Source organism: Channa argus, chromosome 16, assembly GCF_033026475.1.
Source record: "Channa argus isolate prfri chromosome 16, Channa argus male v1.0, whole genome shotgun sequence".
Taxonomy (NCBI): domain Eukaryota; kingdom Metazoa; phylum Chordata; class Actinopteri; order Anabantiformes; family Channidae; genus Channa; species Channa argus.
Window position 1 is genome coordinate 19420183 of NC_090212.1, and position 21023 is coordinate 19441205.

Genomic DNA, 21023 nt, shown 5'->3' on the forward strand with positions numbered 1-21023 from the left:
ATAAATATTTAGAGGAAATACTTGAAATGGAAAATGTGATAAATATCTGTTTACAGTTAACCTCAGTATTCACAAGCTGTAGTAGAATCAACAATGCATGAATAGAAAGTGAGAGTCTGTGAACTGTGCATTATATGTTCTTCTGTCACATCATTTGGCAAACGCTGGCGTGACCACAATCTGGGTAAAAGTCCACGTGAGGCTTCATCAGTGCATACATACTGCATGTGTTCAATGGCGGCCATGTATCCGCAGAATGCCATCCTCTCTCTGTCTCTCTCTCTCTTCAGTGTTCTCACAAAACTATTATCACTTCAACCAAAGAATATAAATGTTGACTATTGTATGGAGGAGAGGATTTGAATTGCAAAGAGGAAGCAATTATAAATAAGAAGTGACAGTGACACTGACTGGGAATGGCTTGAATACTGAACCATTTGGATTTGTAATTACATCCCCTTTGCAATTCAAATCATTGTCTCTCCTGCCGAGTGGCTTTCTGCGACTATTTGAGTGTGAAGACCCATAAATGTCTGTTTGGGAACTACACTTCAACACTTTAAAGTAAGGCTTTTTTTTTTCATTTAATAGCAGTTAATTGAAACAGACCCAACTCCTCTTCCTCACTCTTCAGATTCTGATTTTGAAAAGATGTTGCTGCAGTTACAAACTCACACTACACTGCAGACTCACGCTGTGGGGAAAAAAAAAATAAATAACAAAGATTGGAAATTTTGTTTAAGAAGAAATGGTTTCCCCCGGTTTTAGACAGAATCTGAGGATAATGTATGAAGGCACATGATGCAATTTATCATTGTTTACAAGACACGTCCTCCCCCCAAATCAAGATCTGATAAGTTGGTCCTGACCCGCAGGATACTTTATCACAGCCACTCGAGCTGGTTGATGTTTATGATGATACATGCCTGTGGGTATTTCTTATTCCTCATCATTACACTGGCCTTACAAGCCATCACTTATGAGCTATTACTCAGTTAAAGCTGTGAGAAGCTGCCTGTAGTTGTGAGCTGGTGAAAGCCAACATTCAGAATCTGTCCAGCTAATAAATGCTCGTTGCAAATGGCAGCATGAATGCACAGTCACACACACACTGTGGGATACCTGTGTGCCTACAAATATTCACACGTGAACCTTTAACCACATGGGAATCACAGGCCCAATGTTTGAGTTGTTTTTTTGTAAATGCATTTTACGTCTGCTGTAATGTTCAGCTTGGTCTATTGCTCAGATAATCATCACAGGTGTTTTGCGTTTTATGAAAAACCTTCCCTTGTAGGAATACTCACGGGTATAGAACAGGATCTGTTTCCTGTGTCTACTTTAGTACCTCCGTCCCCCCACATCTGTTTAACCAATTAGCTGACAAGACAAGTCTTGCCCACTTTGTAAAGCATTTTAGTTGATTAGAAACTGATTCGATTTCGGTGCTTAAAGGTCAAGATCGCATCCGTCCATTCTTGTGAAAGCAATATCACAGGGGCACCTTAAAGGGATTTCATCGAAATCTGTGCCCATTTGAACTGAAGGGTGAACTGATTAGATTTTTGTGTGACCTTAGGACTGTCCCGTTCTCGCTATAGGAACTTTTATCCATGGAATCACTATATCTGGCACCAACTCTCCCCTGGACATATACATGAACCTATCAGAATATGTTAGACCTGCCTGTAAACCACATCTTTAATGGTTGACTGAGGTTATGTTGACTAATCAAAGTAAATTGAACTAATCAAAATTGTAATCAACGGATTCACATGACCTTTAGCAACATAATGTACTGAAAAATCCAAAATACAAGGCATTAAAATTTCAGATTCGTTTTTCAGTTGAAACCCTTTTGAATTTGGTTTGGGGGAGTTTAGCATTTTCAGATCTTATACAGAACGGAACTCAAAGACGTAAGGAAACGTTGGCAAGGAGAGAAGAAATTCTGTGAGAAATAAAAAGGGAATTTGAGGAATTTAATGAAAAATGGAAATATAAGGGAAGAAGCAATGAGAAAGGATGTGAAAGGAAAAGGGCTGTGGGGGCCCACAATGTATTTGACTAATATTTAGTGACTACATCCGAACTAGAATATGAATCTGAAAAGTAACTAATAACCGTGATGATAAACTTTAAATGTCCAGTACCAGCACACTGCCCATTACTTCCTCCTCTGACAGTAGTACACAGCCATCTACAGAAAAATGACAAAAGCCACACATTTCCACCCACAGACATTTTACCCACTGCCACTCACTCATTAGCTACTGCACAGACTCTTGCATCAGCCGCTCGCACCGAGTCTGTCGCTCCACATTGACAGTTGACAGACCTGCTGCCTGCGTCAGTGTCATCATTTTAGTCCATGACAGGGTGAGTTTGCTGTGTGATGAGTATAAATCCTGCATCAGCTCTGAGTCCAGCGGGCCTGCTGCCGCTGCCGCCGCTGCTGCTGGCACACCGTGTCAGTCCTCATCATCTCCTCCAAACCAACAGCTTGCCACTTTTCGTCATCCTGCTGCCTATTACACACCTCCTGGCTGCTTCTACTCTGCCTCTCCCTCTCTTGGTGTCCAGGGAAGGGAGGCGAGTAACTACCTTTTTAATTACGCCACTGCAGTCTGCCGGCGTGTTAATGCTCCTAACATCCTCTGCATTCTCTTCATGTTTGACCTCTTAATCACTCCATTCATGTGAAACTGGATTAACTTGGAGGTTTATTTTTGTAAAAGGCAGCAATTTTGCCATGTTCATGCTCATTTGAAGTCACTACATCATGTATATCATTGGGAATTTATGGACCTCTGAGAAGGTAACAATCAACCCTTTGCCATTGCTGATGAATTATGAATTCACACTCATCAGTCAATTTAACACTTTTAGATAGATATGAAATTTGCCCCACAGCCACAGTATATCGGTTTTTCACACAATACCTCCCTTTGTCGTTCATTTTCAGAAACCGTCATTAGTTGTGATATTTGAAGCCTATATGTATATAGAACATCAATGTATATCAATTTTTTTTTTTAGAGTTTTTCAGAAAGTTAGTACAGACGTTGCTCCTCGTAGTCCTCTGGCTATTCGTGGATCGGCAGCAGCAGATCAATGCTTTCATTTATCCCAAAGTGGAGGGATTGACTGAAAATGTGTCAGAATAACTTTGCTTTAGATGCAGTAATATGTTGCATGATGTGCTAAATATCATTTTTGTGATCTTAAAATCAGATTTATGCTTTCTTGCCATTGCTGCTGCTTTAATGTCAGTGTAGCTGTTGCAAAGGGGACAGAGCAGACGAGGTGGGTGCATCTCGATTGTCGAAATTCTGCATTGTGGTAGTAGGGCCCTTAAACAGTGGCTCACCGGTCAGAGGGGAGCACACGTTATAACTGATGGACTAAGATGGCATCGATGGCCAAAAGTTTCATTGAAACCAGGTCGATGAAATTCTCAGCGGGACGCATGCACGCGCCCTCACACGGAGCTTGTTTGAGGCTATTTTAGTGAGAATTCATCCAGCACCTAATTTTAGAGCCGTTCACTTTATTGGGAACCTGCGGTAGACACCAGCTGCCGGCTCGAAATCACAGAACAGCTCCTTTCTCCTCGTTACAAAGCTGGATCTTTCGGGGCTGCTTTGGGTAAATTATTCAAAACCATATGTTAGTGATTACGTATCATTTGAGTCACAAGTGATGCAGAGAATAGTTTTTATATGATGGTCGAACCTGCAGAAATGGTGGTAGTTTATCTGACAGAATGAAAAGCATCCAAATGATTACCCTTGGATGAAAACGCGTAAATCATTCTCGACATGTGTTCAGTGCACTCAGTCCTAAAGCGTCCTAATTGTGCTGCCTACAGTATGTGTTCACAGCTGCTCGCTTTTCTTGGGGATGTGTTGATATCGGTTAATATGATGTGTACAGTCTGATTCAGGGCTGTGTTCGCTCTTGAAATCATACGTCTGCAGTTGATTTCTCCTCAGTGTTTCGGTGAAAATGAAAATGTGTGTGTCCAGTGTCTTGTTGCTGGGTGCTGGGACTGTAATGCTTTACAGTCCGTGTGCGGTGTAATGCTTTAAAAGTCTGGTCTTGGAAGCCTCCATTGTTTGTTCTCCCTGTCTGCATACGTGTCCTCCAGGAATCTCCAAATAATTAATTGTGTTTTCTCTTACGAACTTCAGATAGTGTTTGCAGAATCCAGTTTTGTTTTCTTATGTAGCACTTAACAGTGGATTGACCGTGTCAGGCTTGTTCTGCCGACTGCAGAAATCAATTTTGCTTGATAGAAAGCCCATCTACATGTGCACACACTTGCCTTAAATTCTCCGCACAATTACCAGCTCCTCTGGTTGTCCAGGCTAGCTGCTACCGTCATTTGCATTCTCACATTTATGGAACCGGTGCAGGCGCTTGGATGAAAAAGCAATATCCGCCCCTCTGTTTGCCATGTGCCATATACAGTACAGTTAGGTGCATCCCCTTATTTGAAAATGCCAAAAAGAGCGAAACAAAGAATTCCGAATTCAGCAATGGTACAATTATTCTTTCATTAAAAATGATGATTAACTCTTTAATCAAGGGAAGAAACTTTTGCACTTATTTTAGTATAACGTTTATACATTCCTTGACTTCCTTTGTTACTTCTGTACCACAGTGAATCTGCATTATTGTTATAACAGGTTTAGAGGTAAGTTTGCATCCCATTTCAGTATATGATATCATGTATCATATGGCTCATGTTGCAAATTACAGCTCCATGTTTCAAGTCCTCTTATATATCTTAATTCAGTCCTAAAAGGGTAAAACTGGATGAGTTGTTGAAAGCTTGTGAAATGAGTTTTGCCACAGCAGAAGGAGGAGGAAATAAATTCACTATGGCTAAAAATGGGTTCATACTGTAGCAACTTCACTGCAAAATCTGTCAGGGAACCGAGAATTATGATTTAAAAAGAACTGTCGGAAAAGAGCTAATGGTCAGAAATGTATTTTGGCTTCTTAGAGTATGAGCCTAAAAGGACAGAGTATATGTCTGTGACTGATAAAGACACACAAATGTGGATTTTACTTATTACTTTGTTTCATATTTCACTTAGACAAGAGAAAACACCTCCTCTCTTTGAATTAATAGAACCTGAGGGACCAGTGTCAAACGGCTTCTGATCCTGAAAAAGTCGACAGGCTCCTCAGGATTCCTGCCAATGTCTAGTTAAACTGCAAGAAGTCACCGTCTGGTCTCAGAGTTTTCAAAATCCTACGTGGTTTTTTTTAAAAGCTGTGTTACATAACACAAAGAGGAAGTCCACTAATTGCTGTCAAATCTTGAACGCTCGCTCCGTTTAAGAACACAGAGCTGTACTTTTCTCAGAGCTCATTCCCTCTCACTTATATCTTGCCTCTGTCTTTTTATCCCAAACTTTTGCTCGCTAAAAGTAATTTGCACTTTTCGGCAGATTTATTCTTGTTTTTCCACCTGCATGTCCCTCACACCCGCAGGCTGCAGCTTTAATGACGCTAATGGTCAAAGGCCCTGTCTGTCGTCCTCCTAGTGTTTCTATGTTCATGCAAATATCAAACGCATTGAGAATAGAAATCCAGAAGTTCTTGCCTCACTTTTATTGTGCATCAACTTTAAGCTGCAAACCAACAGCTGCAACACAGCTGTCCTTCTACATTTTTGCATCCACACCTGCCAGCCAATTAGAATTGGGACTTTCTCAGCAGACATGGATGCACATTTAGACAGTGGGTGTATGGATGGATGGATGAGCCTCACTTTAAGTGGCTGGACACAAACGGGCCGATTCATTTTGCCGAATGTCCCCAGTGACACGCCGGAATTCTCAGTACCTGTGATCAACGAGTAATTGAGCTCACAGATCTATTATGGCCATTTTGTTTTACAAGTAACAGTAAGCAAAATCCTCTTCGATGTTCTCCTAGCGATCACATTCAATCTGCAGCCAACTGTGAGGAAAAAAATGCCTCTTGCATTTTGCAACTTAAGTAGCAGTCGGAATTAAACTAAATCACATTACACGCAGTCCTACATAGCATGAAATTCATTACCCAGCAGCCACAGTTCAAAAGCAGTACATTTGATCTGCTCCTTATTACTCCATTGACCCAGCTCCTCACATGCTAAATCCCATTGATATGTACAAGGAAGCATTGATTACATTTAGTCGTTCCATCTAAGCTCGCCAAGTACATGAGCCGTTAATGTTTAAATCAAAATCAATACATAACTTAATCATTCAGACTCATCTCTAATTTGTTTGTCACAATCGATTGCCTTGGCCTGGGCGTGCTGTCTGCCTCTCTCCCTGTCAATTAAGGTGTGATGGAAGCCGACTGTGGCCGCCGGGAGGGGAGAGGGTGAGTGGGTCTGAGACCAGCTGTGCTGACATTCTGATCTGTGAAATGTTATGACCTTGGGTATATTAAGTCGTACTAGCTGAAACAAAATTGGGATGATTTTCTCATTTCACACAGCGGTGCATTTACTAGATTTAACAAAAAAAAAGTGGGTTTTCATCCTAATTTGGCACAAATTCTATTTAGATTTTTAGAAATTCTGCAACAGGTAATGCACCTAATTGTGCAACAAGTGCCAGTCAGTTCTCAACAAGTGAAAAGCAATAATGTAGAAATCATTATGGGAATTTGGGATTTTTAATTTATTCCTTGCTACTGAATTTGGTGTACTGGAAGTTTGGCTTGAGGAGCTGGTAAGACAGCTCGCCTCCCCTGAGCTGCTGTGGCGGCAGCAGCCGCCTTCATCTGCCGTGGTGGCGTTTTTCAGAGTCATGACAGAAAGTCAAAACTCAGCCTCCAGGTCACCATCAGCGAGGCAGGGGGTCCTCACGACACGATGCACAAAAACAAATATGTTCTTCATACACACTAACGTAGCAACAAGCATGTCAAGGTATATAAGAGTGTTTCTGATGCTGTGTGACTAGTACAAATATTAATTGTATATTTGTATTTTCATATGTACAACCTACTTTGGCAAACATGGTCCAACAGCCAATAGGCAACTGAAGATCAATCAGAACTACAATCTGATTTATTTTACGTAAGAGTTGGCAGATTCTACAACCGATGCAGGGTCCGCTTGTGGTTTTGAGAGTTTGTAAAACTACGGAGTCACTTGGTCTACTGTATCTAGATATATATTTGAATTATGAACAGGTGGTGGCTGGGTGGCGCCACACCTGGCGGTGGGATTCAAACTCCCGGCCTTCTGTATCCCAACCCAATGGTCTACCACCGGGTAGCCACTTTGATCTAAAAAGTGTGCTGTAGACATTGGTGCACTGCTGCCCAGAGAACCCAGCAGCTGACGGCCAGGTTCTTGCAGCATCTTGGAGAAATCCTCGCTCAAGCCTGTGCTGATTTCAGACTCGTATCTGATTAGTCCCTTTGAAACAAATTAAATGGAAGTCGGCCAGATATCGTTGGGGTGCAGGTGTAAAAGTTGACTCTTTTAACAGCATTGGTGTAGCAAAGCCTTGTGCGCTGTCAGTGGTTTGAAAGCTTAGAGGGATTTCAAAGGCTTTAAGCTGCCGTGCATCCATCACTCCATCGTGGTGTCCACTGGAAGTTTTTATGAGAAGGGGGTCTGCTATCCTACTTTAGGATATCGCTTTCAGAGGATCTTTTTGCAGCTCTAGTTTTGGTGATTTCGGGCTTTTAATTGAACGATTTAATTGAATGATTTCATCTGCCGCCAATTACTAAAACCATCGCAGCCGGTGAGGTTATAAATATCTTATCCATCAAGAGTTTAAACTGAATTTAGACCTTTTTAATTGAAAAGCTCATATTACTAAAAATTCCGTTTTCACCATAAATCCAGTCAGGTGCTGAAGCTTTCTGAGGAATGTTGGGTTTATTGGCAAAGTTATCTAAACCTTGACCACACACACACACACACACACACACACACTGAGCTAATAAATTAAGAACTTACTTCTTACTGAAGTAGAAATGTCATAGTAGAATACGTTTTATCTGTGTATTTGTAGTTTTAATTAAGTGCAGTTTCTGAGTGCTTTATCCACCATTGCCTAGAGATAATTCATAGTTTTGATGTCTGGGGGGGGGTTGTTGAAAATATGATTAATTTAAAAACGAATCCATCCATTTATGCCTTGAATGCAGAACCCATTATTTAGGCTAACCAGTAGCTTGCAACTACCTTACTACAAAACGAGATGTTTAAAGACTGTAGGTCGTTTAAAGACTGTAGGAAACCTGTAGGAAATGGGCTGAAAAATGTAACAGTCTGGTCCATTTTATGATGGAGAAACCGAATGGATGGATCTAACAAAAACTGTCTCTTACAAGTTGACATCTTAATTGAGCACAACCGCTTCCCAGGGGCTCCTACGCTGATGTGTACTGTGGGACGAAACCTCTCGTTTCACTTCTAACAACCCGCAAACCCATCTGCATTCAGAATGTGATAGAGAGATATGGCAAGTGAATTTAGGAGCGGGCTGGCAGGGGGAACGAGCAGCGGCCTTCATCTTTGAGTGGAATCGATCGCTTGCTTGTACAAGCTGAGGGAAATGAGAGGGATCTGACCACCCTTGCATTCGGTGGAATGACCCATAGACAGAATCCTAACGAGGGAGACAACTTACGGACAGTGTATGTGTTTGGGGCGACAGGTTGATGGTGGCGCTGGTGTACGAGTATGTTGCATGATGGCAGATAAAGCCCGTGTGTGGTTACAGTGTTTGTGTTTACTCCCGTTCAGTTTATTACTTCTTACGTGTTTTTCTTGTCTTTATATTTACTGGAGGTGAAAATGCCGATTTGAGTAATTTCCAGATTTTAGCCTTTGTATCGCTGCTGAAATAAAAGATTAAATCAGAATTCATAGTGCCCTGAAGTTAATGGGCTCAGTCCCATTGTGTGTACTTAAGTAAGCTGGTTAGTGGAAATCTGCATATATATATAATATAATGTTCTGATTACTCCCTCACCTGACTTATTTTGGAAGCCTGGCACACAGATTTTGCCTGTAAATGAAAATCTTGCTTTTCCAGCCCATTTCTTCCTTTGATTTTCCCCCTGTGTTTGCATCGGCAGCGTGGCAGCGCAGGGGGAGAGAAAAAAAAAAAAAAAGAGGGGGAAGAGACACAGCCTGAACTGTCTGAATAAAAAAACAACAACAAGTAAAATCAGCGGTGGAAGGTGATTTACCACTTTGTCCTTCTTCAAAGCACTTTGTGCTAGTTACATTTTCAGCCGGCTTTGCGAGAACTGTGATTTTGCAACAAGGCAGCATCAGCCTGTTAATGATCTCTCCCTCAATTAGTCTCTTGTGATGCTCGTGTGCATGGATTCCTTGTTATGGGTACGTCGCAGAGAATCCATATGGAAATCTTTTACCCTGAATTTGTTCCCTTTCCGTTTACATTATAAACTGGATATAATCTAGTTACTTAAGTGCATGTAAACACACTGATACTACAACTTGTGAAGAGGTGTTAAAGATGTACAGAGCTCTTTCATTATATTTGCATGCAACTAGTCATGTTGTCCACAAATCTGATTTATTTATTTATTTTTTTACATTAATTGATGGCCACTGGGCAGAAAACTGCACAGCTGAAGAGGATAAAAATATCGTTGGGTTAAATAATTTCTGTGTGATCAGTAGGATAAACAGTAGTTCCAACTGGAGAGGCTAAAATTACTACTTGTAACTATCTGAGTTACTCTATGAAAGTTCTCAACTTTTAATTCTTAATGATGAGCGGAGAAGTGAGAACAAGCGGTAGTTTGAAGCGATTCAAAGTACCGGTCAAACATGGCAAACACTTGCAGAGCTCAATTTAAGGAAGTATCGGAGCCGAAAGGACCTCCATCCTTGACCGGGTTAGTAGAGGGGCTAGAGTTTTAACGGGATGAGACAGAGGTGGAGGTAGAGGGGGGCTGCCGGGGTGGCTTCGCTGGAAATAGAGGCCATAGATCTGTTTGTTTGGGGATTAGGCTGGGATTAGGCCTCTAATTCCTTTCCCTCGTGTGCATAATTGAAAAATGTGTCTGCCCATCGAAGGAAGATGAGAGGCCTCGGCGCCTGAGCCCCCTCTCAGTGCTCGATTTATTCATTTCTTTTTTCTTTTTCCTTTTTTTTCTCATTTTAAATGGCTGATGAGCTCCAAGGCCGAGAGAAGAGGAACTTGTAACAATGAGTTTCAAGTCAAAGTACAATTGAAGTCCATGATTGAATGTGGTTCATGTGCTCACAGTTGGCCTGTTCCTCCATCTGTGTGTTGAGGGTTGAGGGATGTCGGGCAGCTGCATCCCACCAGCTTTTTGTTCCTCGATTGTGTTGAGAGTAGCCATCATTGGAATCTGTAATAGAGGCACTGTAGTCAGGCCTGTCTCCTTGGATTCTTTGTATTTGTTTGCCCCCAGTCCTGTGTAGCTGCCTCTAGACTGAACAAAAGCATCGGCGGGACATTTTCTCTGTATGGGTTTTCAATGCACGACGTCTTTCAGCATAATACAATACAGCCATATAGTTTTATGGCTAACGTGGAAGTCTACATGAACTCGAGTCCACTGGAGGTGTCTATTGTGATCTGTTTTATATCTCCCTGCTCTTTGGCTATATCTGGCATTGAAGGATGACACTGCAGGGTGGATGATGAAGCGACCAGAGGTGTAATACTACAAATCACGTCAGATAGTGTCGTATAGCTGTGAGAGTATCTTTCATTTGTCCAAAACACATGTACGGATCTCCCAACCTACCTGCTGGATGGTGGTAATATGTTTGAAATGTGGCCATAAATCTAAACCCAACTGTCCCAAGACTTTTTTGTGAGAAATGTTTATCCACTGTTTCTCTCTTGTTTTTGTCAGATGCATCATTTCTATCTTTTATCTAAACTCTTGACAAGACACAGAGAGTGCTGTGATGAGGCCGATGGTGTCAGGGCTTCGCTGCAGATTGAGCCGTCACGGGTACAGTCAGACAACACTTGCGATTGCACTTTGACATCCAAATACACTCATTCATCATCTAGTCTGAGAACAAGCAATAGACCACAAATGCATTTGTCACCATGCTTCAGTTTTTAGACTGATTTCACTGAAGCAAGAAACCAGAGTTGCCAGAGAAAAAGGAGCCGTGTTTAATTAGTAAAGCACCAGACTTTAATGCTCAGCAGTATTTCAAAAGATAGAAAAATCTGTCTGAGTTTTAAAAAAAAAAAAAAAAAAAAAACACTCCTTCTTAAACAGCTATTTTCATGGTGCCTGTGAGCTTCTCGGTGCTTGACTGTAAAAGCCTCTTGCAGCTCCCTGTTATGAATTTAGAGCTTGTAACTGCATGAATATAAAGTAGCTTGTTCAGTGACTGTGCAGCAAACTTTCCCTGGATAAATAAAGTTTAAAAAACACTGACACAGAATTAAAATGATATTCTTCTACGTTTGGGAATGTTGATGGTATCATTTCACTGCTGGGTCAGCTGATATATGGGAGTAAGACCTTTGATCTACTCTGTAGTAAACTGTGTGCTGAGCTATTAAATGTTGCTTTTTTATTCGCTCAGGCCTAATTAATTACATAAATTTCTGCAGAATGGGAGGGATGTTTCACCTTGGAGTCCAGAGGGTTTGTGATTAGATAAGAGGGAGTGATGGGCTTTTTTTTGTTTTTATTTACACTTAGAGGATGAATTTTAATTGAGGCCTAAAGATGTCTCTCATTTGGGTGGTGTGTTCTCTTGCATGGAAAGGCCAAATAAATGGATGAGTGGATAGTTACCATGCCTCTCTATTTGACATGAGCTCACATTGATATTATACTATGTGGACAAAAGTTTTTGGCAAAACCTGTTAATTACTGAATTGTGTTGTCTCAATCAGACCGGTTGCCACAGCTGTGTCTAAGACCAAGCACCTAGCCATGCAGTCTCCATGTGCAAACACTTGTGATACAAACTGGCTCGTTCTGAAAAGCTCAGACGATTCAAGCGCGGCGCGGTGATGGGATGCAACGTTTGCAATACGGCAGGGCGTGAAATTTCACGACGCTGGACTGAGGAGCAGTGGTAACGTGACGTATCACGCTTCACTGTTTGGCAGTGAGTGTGGGGTTTGGCGGATGATGGGAGAACGTTACCTGGCTGACTGCGCTGGGGCCAACTGTGAAGTTTGCTGGAGGGAGGAGGGATGATGATGTGGTGCTGTTTTTCAGGGTTGTGGTAACACATCCTATTCCCCTATAACATGACTGTGCCCTAGTGCACAAAGCAAAGACTGTAAAGACGTGGTTTGAGGTCACAGAGCCCTGACCTCAACCCCATCGAGCACCTTTGGGATGAACTGGAATGGAGATCCAACATCAGGGCCTGACCTCATGAATGCTCTACACAATGAATGAACAAACTCCCAAAGAAACACTCCAGAATCTTGTGGACAGCCTTCCAAGAAGAGTGTAATCTTATAGCCGCAATCGGAGGGGACCGACTCCATATTGAAGTACAGTATATGTCATTTCAGTCCCTGGAATGCTTTTGTCCATATAGTGTATTAGAGGCTTGTTGACTGGACAAATTGATAGGAAACGCTCAGTATAACTCAATACAGCTCAACAACATCCTCTAAATTGAGTCAAATCTGAACATCACTGCAGAATTGCATCTTTTTTTTTTCAACAGCATTTGAAAGTGGAATAGATAATGTTTACCTTCAACATTAGTCAAACCATGAACATGTCATGTCGGTGCGTGTTTGCAGGATCACATGGCACTAATCAGATTGTCCAGAGGTGTTACTGAGAGCAATTGGCTCTCTTATAAAATGTCCCCATGGAAACAGAGCACCTTAAACCATAAAAAAAGGCTATTAACCAACACTTTCTGCAGTCTCCTCCAGCTTGGGGCCATGTCCATCATTACGGCCATTTCCTCTGGCTCTTTACACCTCGTGATTGGCGATGTGATAGTGACACAGTGCGACAGACTACAGAGAGTTTCTGCAGCCTCTGCTTCTGTGTTGTTTTTAGGTTGTTTGTGCAGAAGTCTAGCATTTTCTCAAGATTTTCAGACCTGTATACTTTTTTTCTCTTTAGTAGAGAGCTGACAAGATATGAGGGTTGACATGCAACAAAGGTCATTGGATGGACTTGAACTGTGATTGTTAATATTTCATGGTTGGTATCTCGAAGCCTCGGGCCACCAGGATGCCCCATTTTGAGAACACAGACCATGCATAAACAATATAAAGTCTCACAGCTTCTCTTCCGTATACTCCTACTTTTGCCATAATTGGGAAACACTGGACAACATGTTGAGGAAGTCTGCAGATCTTAATTTTGGACTCTTCATAGGAGACATGCACTGATTAAACCAAACCTGTACTAACTAAATGAATGTATAGGTTCAGTTTTATGTTTAAATTTTAATCCAAAAATAGGCAAAAACATATTCATGCTATTTTGGTCCTCTTAAATACTAATATCTGAAAAAGTGAATGTGGCATAGATATTAATTTATTAATTGAAGTTCACATGAAAAAACATTGATAATTTTTAGATTATTCACCATAGTGGTTAAATCTTCTCTACCCACATTTGGTTAGTTGGCAGCAGCAGCAGCAGCCTGATTATGATCATGATATTTATAGATATTTATTTTTCCAAACTGATCTGAGTCACTGTATTTCCACTGGTTTGGTGCATGTGGGGCAACACTATTCTTAAACTACAGTGATTAGGACTTTTGGAAGGAAAAAACATGTCACCCAGTGAAGCCATGTCTATTCCAAGCCGATGCGTTTTAATCGTTTCTGGACCACAAGAAGCGAAGACGTCATTTTGGTTTTAGCATCTATATGGTGATTGTGCACAATTAGGACAATGGCTCAACTTATCCTCAAAGGAAAACAATTGCACTGCTCCTTTCTTTGCACCAAGAGACTGAAGGTTTGGTTTGAAATAAAATGTGTTACTGTTATTGACATGACGCTGCTGGTGTAGATTAGTGAAGCAGCGGTCGTGTGCTTGATTGCATGCATCTGTATGTATGCAGCACTGTGAACATCGTGGTCTTATCAAGCCGCTGACAACAGACACACTGCATGATGGTAGTGACAGGGCTGCTGTAATTGGAATGGACAAGGTCAAGTGTGGCACTCTCAGTTTGGAGGCGAGCAGAGTGCGCTTTTTTTTTCTACCCTAACTATGAAGCCTACACAGTCTGACATCTGTTGATATTACACCGGGGCCATGCTGCCAGGCAAGTATTGAGTGGTCGCGGGGTTGGTGGCACACAAACCTTCACTCGCCGCAGAATGCAGTGGACGTATTTACGTAGCAGAACTGAGAAGTGTGAAGTGTCTTAGGTGAGAAAACATGTTTACTAGTGCTGTGAAATCAGGAGGGCATATTTCACCAGAGATCACAACTTTGTAAACATGTTTACTCGACAGAAGTGTTTGCGCAGGACTGATAACAGTTTGTCCTAAATCGTTAATGGAAGGCATCAGAGACCCCGGGTGTGTTGGCACGTTGGCGTGAGGCGGGGGAGGGCGGGCGGGCCCAAGTGGCATTTTTCAAATGCTAAAGCTGATGTGAAATTCCCATAAAGTTCATGTTGACAGCTGAATGGTTTGCTCGGGTTAAGATAAGAGTTCACACAAGGATGTGATTTATTTTTTTTTTCCCTCTTGATGATTAGTATTCTAAGAAAAGGTGGCGTGATGCATGGGCTTAATAAATTTGCATTATTCATTTCGGCTCTTCCAACTTTGCTGTGGGAAGCCCTGTGTTTGTTTGGGGCCCCTGGGAAAGGCCTCCCGAGGAGCTGCTGTGGAGTGGAAACTCTAAAAAACAAAGTGCTGTCTCGTCAAAAATCGCCCAACGTGGCCGCTCTTGTCTAAAAGGGTGAACTTCAATGACGGCCAGTAGATCAGAGAGAATGTCACATTGCGGAAAGGTCAAAGATTTCCTCGAGCTGTAAATCAGTGGCTAATAGCTGTACCTACTAACATGAATCCATCATCAGCTCTAACACTGGATTCATTACAGCACTACACTAATACACCTCTTTAACAAAAGTAAACGGACAAATTCGACCAGTATAACTCTATATTTTGTTTTCCATCAAAATATAGTTTTAGTGCAACAAATTAGTACTTTTTTTCTGTTCTGTGTCACTCAGAACCAAAGAACCATGTCTTCTGCTGAAGATCCTCATAAGCAGCTCACAATATTTGTATAATTTGCAAAGGCTCAAACACCTGGGCGCTGCATTTTTAGAAAATGGTGAATCTGCTGGACTGTTTTCAGCTGTGGATTAAGGCACGTTCGTTGCTCCAGCCCGTATTTGCTGCAGCAGGAGTTTGTACTGTATGTGGAAAGGAGTCGGAGGGGAAAAAGGTCTGTATCTCCGTGTCGCTGCAAGGTTTCACACTAAAACTCCAGCATGCGCTGAAGTAGGATTAGGTCGGCATCTCCGTCGTCTCCCCCAGCAAGACCCCACGTTCTAACTTCACCACGCAGCTGATGGTTATTTTGACAAGCTGGTCACAGGTTTTGAAAATATGGAAAACAACTGTTTCAGCTTCAAATGCTTTTGCTCACTGTCTAAGGGCACAGTGATCAGCTCAGACTGGCTGTCATTTAGCCACTGAGCTGTAACAATCTCTGCATTCTGCACCGTCTTCACAGTGTAAAAGGCTATAAATCATAACTCAATCAATACTGGGATCAACACCAGCCACCAGTTAGTTGCACATACCGTCCAAACAGTTGTGTTGCAGTATGGCTATGATGTACAGACTGACTCACACACGTACTCTGCTGTGCCTTCTGATGCATTAAATCCATCCATTTCTGGAGGGTGAGATTTGGGCTCCTCTTTTCACTGATTCTCCTGGATGGTGACTCACTGGATCATGATGCGTCGGACACCGTGCCAGAACACAATCTTCTCATTGTCATGCTGTAAACAGATGAGAAAATGGAATGAAACATGACAAGGTATTTAAAAAAACAACAACAAAAAAGCACAAAACAGCCTATTTCCGTCTAGCATTCTCGTGTGTCTCCGCATTGCAGGACTCTCGGGTAGAAAGAAACGAGCAGGAGTGTGATTCTTTATAATGACTTTTCTCTCGGGAGATTATGAGCGGAGACACACCACTGTGGTGCTACGTTAAGAAAAGCTTTTCTGCTGGGGAATTGGATATGCCTATGTTTTTTTCTTTTTAAACCAAGAGGTATTAAAAGTAATTATACCAGCAAGATAAACATAATGAGCCCAGCATGCAACTCCACGCTTTTTCTCGTGAATTTCCCTCCACTAATTATCTGGGTTTGGTTCAACAGTTTGTTGGCCTTTTCTTAATAAAGATCTATGCCTTTGTGCTTAATATCTCTATATTTCACTTAACAGTTTAACAATTCTTTATTTACACTTGAGTCCTCCCATCAGTTCGTGCCAAGTTAATATGACCTGCAACAAGAAGGCAGTTTAAAAGAGGCCTTCACTGATATTTAACCTGTTTCTTTGGGATCTAGTTTGGGTAGTTCACCAAATTCCCTTTGACTGCCCCACATTAAAATATCTCTCTGCTTCTAGCTGAAAAATGCCTCCAGATGACATCACCTGGAGGAACCTTCAGTTCACATTATGTCATCTGGTTGCTCACACTATGGAGGTTGTAATCATGGTCAGCCTGCTTTTCCGGAGCTACTCTAGATGACCTCATTTGAACTCCTATTGATATGGGGGGGGGGAGAAGTCCTCCGGGTGATGTTGTCTGGAGGAGTTTTTCAGCTAGAAGCAGAAACATGTTTTAATGCAGGGAAGACAGGAAGTTGAAAAGTATTAAACTGCATAACCATAGGAAAGCGAGCTGAAAATTGGCGAAGTCGCCCTTTTATTTAATAAGAAATTTATTAGTGCGCATCATAGTTTGCCACGAGTGACAAGGTCTTCAGCCGATCTCTTTGCTTTTATTTTCCTCTCGCTGAGGTCACCCTGGATGCTGTGGGGATTTCACATAGCTGTTAGCTTGACATTGTTTTGTTGCTGCCTCTGAGGCTTTAGATAGTTGCAGAAAGTACATGGCTGGTTTCCAAACTTGCCTCTCTAACTTGCCTTTGCTGGTGACAGCCAACAATGTTCCCGCACGTCGGCGACTCCCTCACTGAATCAAGTCGAGTCAAACTTATTTTTAAAAGTGCTTTTAACAACTGGGTTTGTCACAAAGTGCATCACAGAGGGACAGAATAAAAAATGGCAAGAAAAGTGCATCACAAAGAGGATGATGGGACGGTGGGAGGTGGCGTGTCAGCCAAAAGCTGCCACTCAGAACAGTAGCAATATGTGGGACAAAGGGACATAAAGAAAGTTAGAATGGTGCATGCAGGGCCTCTTCTAGCAACCACTGTCTCCATCTCAGAGGTCAGAGGGGAGAAAATGATCACCTTCGCCTGCAGGGAAATCAAACCAGCAATTTTACTGTCGGACCTCTTTCTCTAATTTATAAACCCCGCTGCTGTATTGAGACGTTTTCACATTTGCGAAAGTACTTTAGTCTGGATTCAAGTAGTTTGGGAAAGGAGTTTCCACCAGTTTTGAAAATCCCAGGTTGTTCCTTGTTCAGTCACATTTTGCTTTGCATAAATCGTAATTTTCTCCTAATAGCAGCATCATTATATTAGTACAAAGCTAAGCCTGTGGTTACTGGTAATAAATTAGGGTTAAGGCACATAACCCACTATAAGTACATAGAAGGATTTTGGTAACAGAACAGCATGAATCACAGGTCAGGAAGCTGCATTCATCACATTGGCTCTGATTGTTGGCACTGGACATACGTCATATTGAAAGCTGCACATTTGTTATTACGTCTTCTAGAAAGCTTTTTATTAACTGCCCCTTGTTGGTTTAGTGTTAATGTTTTATGCTTCCTTTTTCTTGGTGCACTTTGAGATTTGTTTTTAAATAAAAAGTGCATAATAAATAAAATGGATTATTATTATTATTATTATTAAGTCACTGAGCTGATGCAGGTGTCTTTGCTCTCGACATTACTGTTCTCCCTTCCTGACATGTGCTGCCTTTGAAAACACAGGATCATTTCTTTGAATGCTGTCGCCTTCATCCTTATAAAGTGGTAAAACCTTGTGAAACGTGATATTATTTTGGAGTTCAAAGAATTCCTTAAATGTTCGGTCAATTTTCGGTGCGTTTTGCAAACTCTATTGGTCGTAAGAAATATGACAGACTGCCAGACTTCCATTTGCTGATGTAATTGAGATCTTTATTAGTTTTATAAGGGCTTTGCAGGAAGGTGCTCGGGGCAGATGGATGGGTAACAAAACGCCGGCTGAGGAAGTTTTAGATGAAAGAAAGCAGCAGTTTGTGTCATGTGTCAGTCAGCACCAGGATATTTTTTTTTACCTGACTTGTTTTTATTTTACTATCACGTGCAATTTGATAGCTTTAGTTTCTAACATTTTTATGCCAAAAATAAAAGTTTTGCATAGTAATGACTCGCTAAGCCTGCTGGCATGTAGAGCAGTAACCTACTGGGCCATAGAAATGGTGCTGACAAAGACTTACACCGATCGGGCAAAACATTATGACCACGATCCAATACAGTTTCTCTGTCGTGAATTCTCCTTCTACTTTTGTTATAATTTTTCAGTTTTTAGGGTGAAACTGTCAACAATTCCGTGTTTATTATTTTGGTCAAAGTGGGTGGTGGAATCGCACTGGAGTGCATCATAAGAAGTGGTTCTAATATTTTGGCCATTTCATTTCGTTTAACATAGGAACCAGTGTAAGGTGGAGCCAGGGCTCTTTTCCTGACTAGGCCAAAATCCAACAGCAGTTTCAGTCCAGATAGAAATTTGTACAAAGGCTTCTACTGTATAGTTGCCTTTTCAACTGTTTCCACTTTTTAAAAAGTAAAGCTTAAAGCTCTTGCCTGGGAAGACGATGAATGGGAAGGGGGACCTTGGGGACTGGGCAGAGGTAAAACAAGACTGCAAGGGGGTTGTGGGGTATATGCTGACATCAGGCACTTACAGCCGCAGCATTGGTCGTGGCTCACAGGCAGCCTGGGAGAATTAGGACGGGGAGACGCAGAAAGAAAAGGTGTTCGTAGCGGCGTCCCGGTGCTTCGATGCTGCTGCCTCAGCCTCGTGTGTCACTCTGGGTGTCAGCTTGATTAATGATCCCGCGGGCTCCTCTGAGTCCCTCTCACAGGGACAACGCAGATCAATACACAATGAAATCTCGCTCCCAAGTACCATGTTCACGGCCAGTGTCAGTTTGTCCGGGGTGTCAGCTGATTGAAGCATTCAGACAATACTTGTATGCTTTATTACATCGGCTAAGACGTAGCGGGAGCACCTTGAAAGAGTCCAAAGTTGAAACGGCAGCTGAGATTCGGTATCTCAGGAGACGGCAGACACATGCTGTGGATCGTTTGATTTTAAAGCAGTACAGTCAGTTATAGTGCACTGCCCCCCGGCACAAACACACTGAGCCCCTCAGATGGACATCAGTGTGTGATTTAGCCCCTTTTATTCTCACTATCTTTATAATGAACTTTTTCCGCCTCTGCTGTTGGTATTGATGCCCCTCCCTGGAAAGACGAGCCATCAAAGGTCTCACCGGGGTTTTAATTACGTTGGCACGCATGCGAGTCTGTCCCCTGCTCAGATTTGAGACCAGTCGGGGTCGATGGCTCGCGGTCGATATTGCTTTTTGTCAAGGGGAGAATGGGGGGGTGACGATGTTGGTATTTATAAGCCCATATTGGAAAAGGATTCCAAGCGGCAGAGTGATTGTTGATATTGAACATCCGTGCATTCTAAATGGGGCTGTTTTATTCCTGCTATTTCAGGGCTAGAAAGCGCTGCCGCCTGACTTCCTGCTCGCTCTAAAAGCCTGTTAGGCTGCAGGCTTTGGTCACTGGAATCTCCCTGCGTCACGTTTTATTTTCAGTCTTTCCTAATAACTCACGGGGGTGAAACTGATCACATTTTCAGCACACACACTTCACTGAGTTCCTTCGACTGTTCCCTGCTCATACATATTTTTCTCTGAACTTTTTCCCCGTCACATTCGCAGAGAAAGACTAAAGTTTTAGTACCGTGAGCATTCAAGTATTTGAAATCATCATGAAACTCAAGCAGGCTGAAAATGTATCTGTTCGAGACATCCCCGTATTTGTTCTTGGCTTGAGAAAGTAAATCCATAGCTCCTATTTTGATTACTTTTCTCAGATCCTCCCTCGGTAGATAATCTTTCTATCCTTGCAGCTGTATTGTCAAGGCTGCGTTTTGATCATGTAGGAATCCAATCTTATTCCAGTTTTCAGAGTAGCTCTAAATGGAAGCGGAAAATACTACAAAACTTGTCAAACTAGCAAAAGTGCACAGATGTGAGTTTTAGTTTCATTAACATTGGTTATATAACCATATAACCTGTTCAGAAGCAGTAAATTGAAAAATCATGTACAAATATCAAGACTATTTGTTTATTCTTCAAAGGATTGGGAAGTGTGTGTTCTTTGTTGCAGCATCATTATTGGATGATTATTATTGGCAGTATTTGCTCCTAATGTGGCTTCTTGTAAAATTGCAGAATGAGCTGTTTGCGTCCATGTTAACCACTGTAGTAGTAGTAGTGTTTTTTTGTGTGGCTTTTTATTTTTATAAGCACCTCAAAAATGAATAATATAATAAATAATATTCACTCAAGTAACTTCAAAGGAGAATGTCGGAGATAGTACAGCACAGGCGTAGTAGAGCGGAAAAAGCCATGTGTTGACTCTTGGCATGTCATTAAACAATGAAGGAAAGTCTTGAGGATAATTTGATAAAATAAGGCCTGAGTTTACCTCATTCGATTTTTGCTTCATTGATGATCAATTGATAACTGATAAATATTTTGCCCAGGCTGAGTACAAGTACTTGCATCTAAATTTTCCTCAATTCTCATCAATCCACTGCAC

The 21023-nt window shown here is 41.8% G+C and overlaps 1 protein-coding gene across 4 annotated transcripts in view; it reads left to right on the top strand.

Annotated features, from left to right (window-relative positions):
* Window positions 1-21023, top strand: part of gfra4a (GDNF family receptor alpha 4a) — a 131836-nt gene that overhangs the window by 64519 nt on the left and 46294 nt on the right. The window contains exon 2 of one of the 4 annotated variants that reach the window (XM_067479830.1): window positions 10900-11001. The exons of the other annotated variants lie outside the window; for them this stretch is intronic. The gene's annotated coding sequence lies outside the window, so the exon portion shown is untranslated. The remainder of the gene's footprint in view (window positions 1-10899; window positions 11002-21023) is intronic. 4 annotated transcript variants of the gene reach the window in all.